Source organism: Saimiri boliviensis, chromosome 6 (genome assembly GCF_048565385.1).
Source record: "Saimiri boliviensis isolate mSaiBol1 chromosome 6, mSaiBol1.pri, whole genome shotgun sequence".
In the NCBI taxonomy this organism is placed as follows: Eukaryota; Metazoa; Chordata; class Mammalia; order Primates; family Cebidae; genus Saimiri; species Saimiri boliviensis.
The window spans coordinates 88391769-88407107 of record NC_133454.1 but is presented as its reverse complement, the minus strand read 5'-3'; the positions used below and the strand labels follow the sequence as shown (position 1 = coordinate 88407107).

The 15339-nt window shown below is 40.5% G+C and overlaps 1 pseudogene; it reads left to right on the top strand.

The window, feature by feature from the left end:
• Window positions 1-1027: 1027 nt before the first annotated feature.
• LOC101052387 (mas-related G-protein coupled receptor member X3-like) lies at window positions 1028-13403 on the top strand (annotated as a pseudogene).
• The last annotated feature ends 1936 nt before the right edge of the window (window positions 13404-15339 follow it).

Genomic DNA, 15339 nt, shown 5'->3' with positions numbered 1-15339 from the left:
ATAAGGAATAGAAAAACAATAGAAAAGATCAATAAACAAGAGTTGGTTTATTGAAAAGATAAACAAAATCGACAACCTGTAGCTACACTAAGAAAAAATGAGAGAAGACTCAAATAAATATCACAAATGAAAGCAGAAACCTTACAACTAATACCACAGTAATACTAATGATCACAAGAGACTACTATAAACAGTTTTACACCAAGTTAAATTATATAGAAAAATAAATACATTCCTAGAAATATACAACCACCAAGACTGAATCATAAAGAAATAGAAAATCTTCACAAAAAATATTCAAAATGGTTCATAAACGTAATATAAAAATGCAAAAGTATAAAACCCCTAGAAGATAACATAGGAGAAAATCTAGATGATCTTGGGTATGATGATGACTTTTTAGATCAGGCGTCCCCAAACTACGGCCCGTGGGCCGCATGCGGCCCCCTGAGGCCATTTATTTGGCCCCCCGCCGCACTTCAGGAAGGGGCACCTCTTTCATTGGTGGTCAGTGAGAGGAGCACAGTATGTGGCAGACCTCCAATGGTCTGAGGGACAGTGAACTGGCCCCCTGTGTAAAAAGTTTGGGGACACCTGTTTTAGATACAACACCAAAGAAATAATATAGAAAATAAATAATAAGATGGACCTTATTAAAATTTAAAAATCTGTTCTGCAAAAGACAACATCAAGATGAAAAGAAGACAAGTAACCAACCTGGGAGTAAATTTTGTATGATACAGCTGACAAAGGACAGTTATCTAAAATATATTTTTTAAATATCTTAAAATTCAACAAAAAGGAAACAGGGAGGCAGAATAGATTAAAGCTCTGGACAGAGCAGCATGTGAAGTCTCACATTGTGAAGTTTAGCTTCAGATCAATGGCAAGGACAAACCAGGAATCCCAAGAGGACCCACAAACCATTTGAAGGAAGCAGACTGCTCCCGAAAAACCTGGGAGACCCAAATACTGTGAGTGCCCCAACTGCGGAAGTAGAAAAGGGAGACTCTCCTCTCCCGAACACATGCCCCCACTGGAGAAGCAGAAGGTCTGTTTGCAGGAGAAGTTTCCAACTTTACCTGGAGCTGAGTCAATTTGGAGAGCTGAGTGAAATACAGAGGTAAAAAAGCAGCAGAAAGGCACTGGGAGCTTGCTGGGTCCCCTAGCAGGCCATTCCTGCCTGGCACCACAGGTATCCATCCAGAGGGTGGCCAGAGGAGCAGGAGGTAAAACACCACAGAGAGAAAGAAATCTCTAGCTGACCTTTGTTAACTATTTGAACAGGGTGAGAAGCCTCCTGGCCAGAACTTAGGAGAGGGTGCAAATCCAGCTTTCAGACTCCATAGGCGAGGGTAGAACCAAGCCCTTTTCATTTGCAGCTGGGGGGCAGGTATCCTGGAGCATATTTTCAAGCCCATCTTACCCTCTGCCTGGAATGGATTCAGGGATATTGGGAGGGTGCATAGTGGGAGTGAGACCAGCCCTTTGGTTTGCGTGGGAGCTGGGTGAGGTCTGTGACAGCTAACTTTCCCCAACTTCTCTGACAACCTGCATGACTCAGCAGAGGCAGCCATGTCTCTTAGGTACACAACATCAGCGACCTGGGAATCTCACCCCCGTCCCCTAGAGCAGCCACAGCAAGACCCACCCAAAGAGAGTCTGAGTTCAGGCATGCCTAACCCTGCCCCCAACTGATGGTCTTTCTCTGCCTGTCCTGGCAGCCAAAGACAAAAGACATAATCTCTTGGGAGCTCTATGGCCCCATTCACCACCTGAGAAACTCTAATACTTATCCAGGTGATCCCCACGGAAAACTTGTATCCTCCCTAAACTACTGCAGCTGATACTCTTGAAAGCATCACCTCCTGTCTGAAGGCCAACCACACAAACCATAACAGCAATTCATAAAAGAACAACGCTGCCTGAAGAAAGGAGGAAATATCAGATAACTCCACAGCCTGTAACATCCTGGCTAACCGGAGGTCCTGAATCTGTCCACGTGGCAACTTTACTGCCTGCACAACCAGCATTTGGGAGGAAAAAAGAAAAACAGCACACTAAACAAAACTACAACCAAGGTACCACACAAAGTCCACCTCACTTCCCTACTACCTCCACCAGAGCTGGTTCTGATATCCATGGCTGAGAGACCTGAACATAGATCGCATCACAGAATACTTTGCAGACACTCCCCAGTACCAGCCCAGAGCCTAATAGCTCCCCTAGTGGCTAGACTCAAAAGAGAAATAACAGTCACAGCAGTCTGACTCTCAGGAAGCTTCATCCCTAGGGAAACCGGGAGAGCACCATATCAAGGGAACACCCCACGGGACAAAAGAATCTGAAGAGCAGTCCTTGAGCCCCAGATTTTCCCTCTGACATAGTCTACCCAAACGAGAAGGAAACAGAAAAATAATTCTGATAACATGACAAAACAAGGGTTAATATTCCCCCAAAATCACACTAGCTCACCATCAATGGATCCAAACCAAGAAAAGATCTCTGAATTGCCACAAAAAAAAAAAAAAAAGGAATTCAGGAGGTCGATTATTAAGCTACTCAAGGAGGCACCAGAGACAGGTGAATACCAACTCAAAGAAGTTTTTAAAAATGTTACAGGATATGGACAGAAAAAAATCCCTCGAGAAATGGCATAAATTTAGAAAATCACAACTTCTGAAAATGAAGGACACAGTTAGAGAAACACAAAATACACGGAAAATCTCAACAATAGAATCAAACAATAGAAGAAAGAACTTCAAAGCCGGAAAACAAGGCTTTCAAATTAACCCAATATGACAAAGGCAAATAAGAAAGAATTTTAAAAAATGAAAAAAGCCTCCAAGAAATGTGGGATTATGTTAAACGACCAAACCTAAGAATAATTGGAGTTCCCAATATGTTAATGACGAAGCATAAGAATAATTTGGGTTCCTGAAGAAGAATAAAAATCTAAGTTTGGAAAACATATTTGAGAGAATGATCAAGGAAAATTTCCTTTTCCTTACTACAGAACTAGATGTCCAAATACAAGAAATGCAAAGAACACCCATGAAATTCATCACAAAAAGATTATCACCTAGGCACATATTCATCATGTTATAGAAAGTCAAGATAAAGGAAAGAACCTTAAGAGCTGTGTGGCAAAACGTACCCTATAAAGGAAAATTTATCAAATTAATCACAGATTTCTCAGTAGAAACCCTACAAGCTAAAAGGGATTGAAGCCCTATCTTCAGCATCCTTAAAAACAATTACCAGGCAGGAATATTGTATCCAATGAAACTAAGCTTTGTAAATGAAGGAAAGACAGAGTCTGTTTCAGACTAACAAATGCTGAGAGATTTTGCCACTACCAAGCCAGCACTACAAGAGCTGCTGAAGGAAGCTCTAAATCTTGAAATAAAACCTTAAAATACACCAAAATAGAAACTTCTTCAAGATTAAATCTCACAGGACCTATAAAACAGTTAAACAATAAAAATAAATAAGTTATTCAGGGCAAGAATTAGCATGATGAATAGAATAGCACCTCACATCTTGATACTGACACTGAATGTAAATGACTCCATTTAAAACATACAGAATGGCAGAATGGGTAACAATTCATCAACCAACTATCTGCTGTCTTCAAGAAACTTATCTAACACATAAGACTCACATAAACCTATTATAAGGGTGGAAAAAGTCCACTCAAATGGAAACTAAAAGCGAGCAGGAGCTATTCTTATATCAGACAAAATAGACAAGGAACAACAGCTTAAAAAGACAAAGGTATAATATGATAATAAAAGGTCTAGTCCAACAGGAAAATATCACAATCCTAAACATGTATGCACCTAACACTGGAGCTCTCAAGTTTATGAAACTGTTACCACTAGACTTAAGAAATGAGATAGATGGTAACACAATAATAATGTGGGACCTCAATACTTCACTGACAGTATTAGACAGGTCATCAAGACAAAAAGTCAGCAAATAAAAAAAGGATCTAAACTATAGCCTAGAACAAATGGACTTCACAGAGATTCACAGAATGTTCTAGCCAACAACTGCAGAATATACATTCTATTCATCAGCACATGGAACATGCTCCAACATAGACCCAGATGATAGGACACAAAACAAGTCTCAACAAATTTAAGAAAATCAAAATTATAGCAAGTACTCTGTTAGACCACAGTGGAATAAAATTGGAAATCAACTCTGAAAGGAAATCAACTTCAAAACCATGCAAATACTGGAAATTAAATAACCTCCTCCTGAATGATCATTGGACCAAGAAGGTGGAAATTTAAAAATTCTATGAACTGAATAATAGTGACACAACCTATTAAAACCTCTGGTATAAAGCGAAAGTGGTGCTAAAGGGAAAGTTCATGGCATTAAATACACACATCAAATGTCTGAAATAGCACAAATAGACAATCTAAGGTCACATCTCAGGGAACTAGAGAAGCAAGACCAAACTAACCCCAAACCCAGCAGAAGAAAAGAAATAACAAAGATCAGAGAACTAAATGACACTCAAACAAACAAACAAAAAAGATAAATACAAAGCTGGTTCTTGGAAAACATAAACAAAATTCACCACCAATGAGCTTTACCAAGGAAAAATACAGAGACGATCCAAATAAGCTCAATTAGAAATAAAACGGGAGATATTACAACCAATACCACAGAAATACAAAAGATCATTCAAGGCTACTGTGATTACCTTTACATGCACAAACCAGAAAACCTAGAGGATATACATAAATTCCTGGACAAATACAAATCAATTAGATTAAACCAGGAAGAAACAGAAACTCTGAACAGACCAATAAAAAGCAGTGAGATTGAAATAAAAGTTTTAAAAATTGCCAACAAAAAATGTACAGGTAGAGATGTACCCACAGCTGAATTCTATCGGGCATTCAAAGAAGAATTAGTATCAATCCTACTGAAACAGTTCCAAAATATAGAGAAACAGGGAATCTTGCCTAAAGCATTCTATGAAGCCAGTGTCACCCTAATACAAAAACCAGGAAAACCCTGGTAGGAACTAATGATTATGCCTACTTTAAGGATGAAGAAACTGAGGCCTAGATGACACAAATTATTCATTCAAAGTCACTCCACGGGCAAGCTGGGATGGAAACGATTAGTGGGTACTGTTCTGCCTGGGGCCAGGGACAGGGCCTTCCACTTGGGGACAGCACTGCAAAGGCCACTGCATGTCTGGAAACTGCAAGCTGTGGAGTGCAGTGCAGTTTTGCTGTACAAAAACCAGGATATGACATAACAAAAAAAAAAAAAAACTACAGACTAGTATCCCTGGTGAATGTAGATGAAAAAATCCCCAACAAAATGCTAGCTAGCCCAATCCAACAGCATATGAAAAAGAGAATCTATCATTATCAAATGGATTTCATACCAGGGATGCAGGGATGGGTTAATGTACACAAGTCAATAAATGTGATACATCAGATAAACAGAATTAAAAACAAAAATCTCATGATCCTGGAAATAGACACTGAGAAAGCATTTGACAAAATCTAGCATCTCTTTATGATTTCAGCAAAATCGGCATAGAAGGGACTTACCTTAACATAATAAAAGCCATTTATGACAGACCCACAGCCAACATTATACTGAATGTAGAAAAGTTGAAAACATTCTCCCAGAGAGCTGGAACAAGACAAGGATGCCCACTTTCACCACTTCTATTGAACATAGTAGTGGAAGTTTTATCCGGAGCAATCAGACAAGAGAAAGAAATTAAGGGCATCCAAATTGGTAAAGAGGAAGTCAAATTGTCCCTGTTCACCAATGATATGACTGTATACTAGAAAACCCTAAAGACTCATCCATAAAACTCCTAGAATTGATACATAAATTCAGTAAAGTTTCAGGATACAAAATCATTGTACACAAATCAGTAGCACTGCTATACACTAATAGCAACCAAGCTGAGAATCAAATCAGGAACTCGAACCCTTTTACAATAGCTAAAAGAAAAATTGCTTAGGAATATACCTATCCAAGCAGATGACAGACCTCTAACAGGAAAACTACAAAACACTGCCAAAATCATAGATGACAAAAACAAATGGAAATACATCCCATACTCATGAATGGATAGATCAATATTGTGAAAATGACCATACTGCCAAAAGCCATCTACAAATTCAATGCAATTCCACCAAAATACCATCATCATTCTTCACAGAACTAGAGAAAACAATTCTAAAATTCATATAAATTTTTTAAATTTTTTTTTAATAAAAAAAGACCTGCATAGCCAGAGCAACTCTAAGCAAAAAAAAAAAAGAAACAAACAAACAAACAAACAAACAAACAAATCTGGAGGCATCACATTACCCACCTTCAAACTATAATACAAGGCTAAAGTTACCAAAACAGCATGGCACTGGCATAAAATTAGGCACACAGATCAATGGAAAAGAATAGAGAATCCTGAAATAACACCAAATACTTACAGCCAGCTGATTTTTGACAAAGCAAACAAAAACATAAAGTGGGGAAAGAACACCCTATTTCACAAGTGGTGCTGAGATCGTTGGCAAGCCACAAGTATAGAAGAATGAAACTAGATCTTGTCTCTCACCTTATACAAAAATCAACTCAAGATGGATCAAAGACTTAAATATAAGACCTAAAAACATAAAAATTCTAGAAGATAACTTCGGAAAACCCCTTCTAGACATTTGCTTAGGCAAAGACTTCATGACTAAGAACCCAAAAGTAAATGCAACAAAAGCAAAACTAAATTGGACTTAATTAAACTAAAAAGCCTTTGCACAGCAAAAGAAATCCTCAGCAGAGCAAACAGACAAACCACTGATTGGGAGAAAATCTTCACAAACTATGCATCTGACAAAGGACAAATATCCAGAATCTACAAGGAACTCAAACAAATCAGTAAAAAGAAAACAAACCATCCCATCAAAAAGTGGATTAAGGACATGAATAGACAATTCTCAAAAGAAGATATACAAATGGCCAACAAACATAGGAAAAAATTATGGCATTTGCAGCAACCTAGATGGAATTGGAGACCATTATTCTAAGTGAAATAACTCAGGAATGGAAAACCAAACATCATACATTCTCACTTACAAGTGGGAGCTAAGCTGTGAGGACACAAAGGCATAGAATAATATAATGAACTTTGAAGACTTTGGGGGAAGGATAGAAAAGAGGTGAGGGATAAAAGACAACACACGGGGTACATGTGCACTGCTCGGGTGATGAGTGCACCAAAATCTCAGAAATCACCACTAAAGAACTTGTCCATGTAACTAAACACCACCTGTTTCCCCAAAATACCATTGAAATTAAAAAAATAATAATAAATAATTTATTTTCACAAAACTTTTAAAAAAGTCTTACTGTTCAGAGTTGATAATAAAAGAAGAATGAAAAGAGTAGCAAGTGGAAGCCTCTGGACAATGAGATTCTAGATTTTCACCTTGCATACATTTTTCTAGTATTTGGAAAGAAAGTATACGCATGAATATATTACCACCGTAATAAAGAAAACACCAAAAAAATGGTGTCAGGACATTGTCGCCCTTGAATGATCCCATTTTTATTTTAGTTATAAAGTCTCATAATGGAAGTTCGCATTGCTTAATGTGATACCTAGACTTGTAATGGAAGTTCACATTGCTTAATGTAATACCTAGGCCATAATTGATTTTTAAAATCAGGATAGCAATCACTTACAGGAAGTTGAACAAGATGGGATGTAATGGGAGAAGCTTATATGTTTTGGAAAGACACAGGGGCCAAGAATCATCTCAGTTAGGATTTGTGTCTCAAATACCTCTGGCCTCTGATTTGTCCATGCTCCTCATACAGGAAATAAGAAGTCTGTCCAGTATCTTCATAAGCCTGGATTGCTCACCAGCATTCACTCCAGCTCCTGTAGGCATCTCCTGAATTAAGCAACATAAAAAGTGTCCTCTGAAGTCACCGAATCCCAGAAAGGCTCTCTACCTTTAGCACAAAGGAGGTCTGCACCTCTGGAGAAAAGAGAAAAAGATAAGGGTAAGTACCAAGAACTGTCTTCTTCCATAGTCAGTTATGGTTTTAGGTACAAGATCACATTCCAGTGTTTCTACCTTGGTGCTACATGCAGGGGATCATGTGCTTGTTTCAGGAAAAGACAGGAAACACGAAGCATCCTTCTGGAAACCAAGTACTACCAGGCCAGTCTGTGTGAGTTCCAAATAGGGTCCACCCTTCTGATTTATCTCCCCACATCACCTCCTTTATCCCAACATTCCATCTGCCCTCATGGAGAGAATGCTGCCTCTGACATTCATTTAATGAGCAATGGGACATGCAGGCATTGCTTTACAGAGTCGAACTGCTGTAGAAGCAGGTTTTGTTGTTTTACTTACTTTTCAAGATCTTTCTTCCTCGTCTATCTGGAAAGTTTCAAGGAGGACATGGATGGTTCAAACTGAAATGACTGAGGAGTGTTTCATGAGGGAACTATTTAAAAAGATCTGCAGGGTTAAGGAAAAGAGACGACGCATGGATCAGCACCCTAAGCAGCAATACCTAGGGGAACACTACTTCCTCCTCTAGGCTGAAAGGGACAGGAAGGAGCAGTTACCATTGACACCATAGCCATAGCTGTAGCCATAGGGGTGGGAGAACAGGAGCAGGCAGGCGGAGGAGCCCAACACGGCCAACACACAGCCACACAGGCTGATATGGTTTGGATCTGCGACCCCACCCAACTCTCATGTTGATTGTAATTCCCGATGTTAAAGAGAGGGCCTGGTGGAAGGTGATTAGATCATGGGGACAATTTTGCATGAATGGCTTATTAACACCATCCACCTTTGGTAATGCTGTTGTGATAGTGAGTGAGTTATCATGAAATCCAGTTGTTTAAAAGCATGTGACACCTTCTCCCTCTCTCTCTTGCTCTTGTTCTCATGGTGTGAGACACCTCACTCCCCCTTTGCCCTTCACCACAATTGGAAACTTCTTGAGACCTCCCCAGAAGCAGAAGCTGCTATGCTTCCTGTACTGCCTGCAGAGCCATGAGCCAATTAAACCTGTTTTCTTCATAAGTTTTCCAATCTCAGGTATTTCTTTACAGCAATTCGAAAATGAACTAATACACAGGCAGAGAGCCAGTAGGTGGAAATCCCATGTCAGTTTCCTGCTGTCTTCCAGTCTCCTGCCAGTGTGTTCCTGTGTCTCAATTCTACCAGAAACAAGAATTAAAAAGAATCCCACTGATGTGGTACATAGAAGCCACTCTCTTGGGATGTCAAACGGGATAGAGAAGAATGGAAAGCAAGTCCTCATGGCAACTAGGACTATCGTTCTCACATTCTTACATCCTCCTACTTCCTGTGGCTTTTTCTGTCTAAAGGTGTTTGATTCCTGTCTAATTTAGCTCCGTCAAGCTACTTTAATGTTTGGCATGTCTTTCAGTGACAGTCTACTGTCACTACTATGCAGTAATGTTTGCATTCATCAAAAATGCATAGAAAATAAAATGTAATTTTAAAAAGAGAGGACATATTTCTTTGGTTAGAATAGAAGTTTGGCTGCTCTTATAAAGACACAAAGTAGAAATATCTTAACAAGAAAGTACAGTTGTGTCTCTAGCTCACTACGCTAGGTTCTGAAACTGCAGAATCAACATACCATAGGTGGAAATTATTTTTAAAAGAAGGGTATGGTGGAGTTGTATACATACTGAACAGGTACAAACTTGTTTTTCCTTGTCATTACTTCCGCAATAATACGGTAAAAGAAGAATTTACCTAGCATTTGTATTTTGTCAGTCATTCTAAGTAACTTGGAAATGATTTAATGTATCTGGGAGAAAGTGCATAGGTTATATACAAATATCCTATCATTTTGTATAAATAAATTGAGCATCTGCAGATTTTGGTGTGTGCTGGGGTTCCAGAAATAATCCTCTGTGACTAACCAAAGATGACCATCTTTGAGATCTGAGCTGGAAGCTCCAAGGCATCATACATCAGAATTCAAAAATTGCAACTCTCCAGTGCCTACAGAGTTACCCTCATTCTTGTGATACTCCCTGCTTCCCAGGCACATCAGCAGTCCAGCATGATGGAAAAGGATGAAAAGAAGGGGAGGCTTTGCTCCTACTATTGATCCCCTGAGTCAGAACTTGCTTATGTCGCTTTGGTATATCTTCCATTGAACAACACCTGGTCATATAATGGCACCAGCATCAAGGAAAACTGACATGTGGGTCCTTGTACTGCTTTTACACTCTCAGAATTGTCAAGTGACCAAAGAGGAAAATGAATATTGGGGCAACATAGCAGTCTCTTCAGAACCTGACTGTCTTTGATTCTGTGCTCACATCAAGATTTTTCAAGAACTCCTCAGAAATAATGAATGACGCAGTAAAGAACAGTTCAGAAGTCTCATGCATGGCTCCAGGGACCAGGGACTAGTATTGAACCTGCTCTTCATGTTGTGGTCTCAGGAAAACCCTTGAATTCTGTAGGCCGTGGCTTCATCTTGTGTTATATGAAGATAATAACATAGATGGTCTTCAAGGAACACATGCACAATGTTGGTGATGCTACAATGAAAAAGATAAGGCATGACATAGTCCTTATGGAGCTTCAGGTTTCATGAGGAAAACAAACATATCACACCCTAAATATAGAGGGACAAAGTGTTTAGTGTCCTGAGTGTGGATAACAGAGGTTCTTCTTCTCCTCCCATTTCATTTTCGGGGCCAATCAGGGCTGTGGCAGCTTGTCTCTCTACTAGAGCTTGTGATGGACACATTCGCTCCTGATGCTCCTCTGTACTCCCAGCAGAGGATGCATATCCTTTCTTTCTGGAGGCCTCTGACCCCTGTGCCTTCTCGGAATTCCAGAGTTAAGGTGGCCTCTAATAGGCAGAAAGGAAGTCCTGAGTTTGTTCCTAAATAGCTTTCACTCACTTCTATTTTGTTCCTTATTTGATTTGCTTCTCATTCTCTATCTGGAGTTTGTTTAGGTTAGTTTTTTTTTGGGGGGGGGCGGGGGTGTTCACGCCACAATTTTGACTGCCAACTTAGATTTTACCTGAGAATCAATCCTCTGCTTTACCCCCTTTAACATGTATAATTGACGCAGGGTGGTGCTAGATCTAAAGGGATAGTCAAAAACTGGAGTCAGTTCTCTGGACTCAAATTCATATTATATAAGTCCCAGGACAAATGATTCACTTTTTTTGTGCTCCAGTGCATTATCTGCCATATGGGAATAATACTAATTCTTACCTCCTAGGCTCTTCAGATGATTGAAAAGGACAATACCTTAGAAACTCTCAGCTGCTGTTCCTCTCCCAGATTAGAACCACTCCTCATTCTCCAGCTGAAATTTGCACGAATATACTTACGCTGTTTGTACTTCAAGCCCTACACTATCCCGATTTCCTTCATTAACTCCTGTAATAAAAATATTTTCATCAATAGAGAAACAAACCAAAGAGCTTCTGAAAGAGAGAAGGAAATAGGTTTACATTGTGTATACACAGCAGAACACTTAGTAGTCCCCCATAGATATTCCCACACTTCAATTACCTCCTTCAGTGGCACTCAAACCTCACCTGCACTTACTCTTTCCTCTGCTCTATTGCTGAGCAATCCAGCTCAGACCCACCCTCTACCCAAACATTGTGTATAAAAATGCTTCTAGGTGTTCAGCAGAGCCACACTGAGACCTCATTTCAAAGGCATATCAGTGGTCAAACTCAGGTTTGAGTCACACATCAATCATTCTTCTCAACATAGAGCTGTCCACAAATAGAATTCTGATGAATGAAATTCTCTTCATCTAATTACATATGTGTGCTCTAATGCCCTACACTGTGCTTTCATTTTTATTTTCCATCTCACCCAAATCTACCATTATCACTAGGCTCCTCATGCATGCATTCATTCATTAAGTGAGTATTGATGCAGAACACAGTGTGCTGCTCACGGAGCTAGGCACTGGGAGTATAAAATGTAAAATGTGGTCCTGTCTGCAATGATAGACACACTGAGTTATTTCTCACCCACCAGGCCCAGCCATTTTCACATTTATCCTAGTGAAGTTCTCATTCTTCTCTGGTTCATAATGCATGGTCTTCTTTCCTGTCCATGGATGAGCAGTCCTAGTCATGAGGATGTCACAACCACCTCTTAGTGTATCTCAATTCCTCCATCTGAGAGAAAATTTCAGGCCCAGGCTAGAGTAATGCTCGTGTCCACAGCCCTGGCCAGGTGAGTGGGGCTGTTTTGATCATAACGTTATTCCCATGTAAGTACATAACACATGTGGCAGCAGAGAGAGGTCAGGCTCCAGAATCAGTAAGAACTGGATTTCAAAGTGGATTTGAGGGGACCCTCAACTTTGGATAGGTGATTGATTATCCGTGAGCCTCTGTTTCTCTCCTCTTTAAAATGAGGGCACCTCTTGCAACGAGCAGACCCTGATCCTCATGGTGCTGACGTGGATCATCTCCCTTGTCCGGCTGACGGGAAACGCGGTCGTGCTCTGGCTCCTGGGCCTCCGCGTGCGCAGGAACGCCTTCTCCACCTGCATCCTTACGGCCGACTTCCCCTTCCTCAGCAGCCACATTACAAGTTCATCGTTACTCCTCATCAATACCTGTCATCCCATCTCCAAAATCCACAATTCTGTGACGACCTTTCCCTACTTCACAGGCCTGAGCCTGCTGAGCGCCATCAGCACCGAGCGCTGCGTGTCCGTCTTGTGGCCCATCTGGTACCGCTGCCGCCGCCCCGCGCACCTGTCGGCGGTCGTGTGCGTCCTGCTCTGGGCCCTGTCCCTGCTGAGGAGCATCCTGGAGTGGATGCTCTGTGGCTTCCTGTTAGTGATGCTGATTTTGTTTTGTGTAAAACATCAGATTGCATCACAGTCGCGTGGCTGATTTTTGTATTTGTGGTTCTCTGTGGATTCAGCCTGGTCCTGCTGGTCAGGATCCTCTGTGGATCCCGGAAGATGCCGCTGACCAGGCTGTACGTGACCATCCTGCTCACAGTGCTGGTCTTCCTCCTCTGCGGCCTGCCCCTCGGCATTCAGTGATTCCTGTCTACTGTGGTCCACCTGGATTTTGATGTCTTATTTTGTCATGTTCATCTAGTTTCCATTTTCCTGTGATCTCTTAAAAGCAATGCCAACCCCATCATTTACTTCTTTGTGGGCTTCTGTAGGCAGCGTCAAAATTGGAAGACCCTGAAGCTGGTTCTCCAAAGGGCTCTGCAGGACACGCCTGAGGTGGATGAAGGTGGAAGGCGGCTTCCTGAGAAAACTCTGGAGCTGTCGGGAAGCAGGTTGGGCAGTGAGAGACAGCCTCTGCCCTGTCAGTCAGATGGGACTTGAGAACAACACTGCCCTGCCACCCTTGACAATTCTATGCGTTTTTCTTAGCGTTACACCTCAGAAATGTCTCAGTGGTTCCTCAAGGTCTTCAATAGATGTTTATCTAACCTGACAGTTCCAGTTTTCACCCATGGAAAACATTAGTCTGACAGTACAATGTTTAGGTTCTACTTGATATTATCAGTACATTTTTCCTGTTGTCTTACCCTGAATCTTTCCTCCTGAACACTTTTTCTGCAATTTTCGTTGTAATGAAAGGAGTTACCGGCCAAAACCCTAAACTCATCTTTATGCTTGTTTCCTACCTGATAGAATCAAAAAGGAAGATTTCTTATTAACCTCTCAGACTATGTTCCCCTGAAAACCATGCTCCCTTCTATGACTGGAGGCATTACTGCAGTTGGAAGCTCGATTCTGGTGTCTCTACATTCTATTGAATTCTCAGATATAGAGTAAAATATCCTTAGAGACAGACTCTCTCTTCATAAAAACAGCCTTAGAAATTGATTTTATGAAAAGTCCTCTGCTGTCATTTGTCCACAGCATGATCACATCCTGGCCTTCCTTTCTGTTAAAGACAACCGTGACCCTTCCCCTTGAGAATGGGTAAGTGCTTATTTAGCTCTTCCTGGACTAATAGACCAGTGAGAGTCCATAAATATGACCCACCAGTTCCATTTTGACCATTGGAAACCTCAATATTGGTTTCAAAATGGAAATTAGCTTGAAAACCATTTATTATTCACTTACAGATTCTTTCTGTTGTACCAGAATTCTTTATACTTTCAGGTTTTGTACAAATTGTTCTGGCTGTAATTTTCTGTTACTTTTATGGAAGTTAACATGAAAATCAAGACTGAAAACATCTGACCTTTTCATGCTGATGTCAATTATAGTATCTTTATAATAACTTACAGTTGGCACAGAAATACATGCTGTGACATAGATGAACTCAGAAACACTGTGCTCAGCAAAATAAGCCAGATACCAAATAACACTATTGTAAGTTCAAATTTTATGAGGTATCCAAACTAGGAAGTTCATGAACATGGAAAATGAATTAGGAGGATCCTGTTGCTGGATGATGGAGAGAACGTGTAGCCATCATTTAATGAGCACAGAATTTCTGTGTGGAATAATGAAACATTCTTAAGGGACAGTTGTAATGGTCACGACTTACTGTGAATATACTTAATGAAATGGAATTTTACAACTAAAATAGTTAAAGCTGTAAAGTGTATGTTATGTAAATTTTACAATAATTAAAAACATTTAATTATACAAACTGGTTCAGTAAAAAATTCAGGACTATTCTCCACTAGTGGTTGTCCCTTCCACGGAAAACTCAGGCAGACAGAAGAGACCCCCAAGAAAAGATGTGACATCACAGCAGGCTCTGCGCTGCTCACAGACAATGAGGCTACCCCTCAGATTCACCCCCACTGAGGGGAGCTGACACATGGGATTTGAGTATAAAGGAGACAGTACAAAGTAACTACAGAAGCAATAAAGAAGTCTATATTCTTCCAGTTGTCCAGTCAAATTTATTGATGGCTCCTATCACAGTGTTCACAATGTTGAACTCAGGTCCCCTGAGTCCAGATCCATCGCTCTTCCAGGCCCAAAACTCCAATGCAGAATCCTATCTGTCCACCTTCAATTTCCAAACGTTCTAGTAGGACGTGGCTGTGGGTGAGGGTTTCCTACAGGTCAGAGGAAGCAGGAAGACAGTGTTTGCAGCCAATGCTCCAGGCAAGGAGCTTTGATGTGATGTCTTTAGTTCAGTATGAGGGTTATTGCGAGAGTCCACTCTGGGAGTCTGTGATATTAATTGTACAGTTTTGGCTAAAAATGTTGCCTATCGTGAGGAATTCTGTAAAGAATTTTCCCTGGCAATTGAATCAAACAATGTTGGTCCTCACCTGAGAAACTGCTT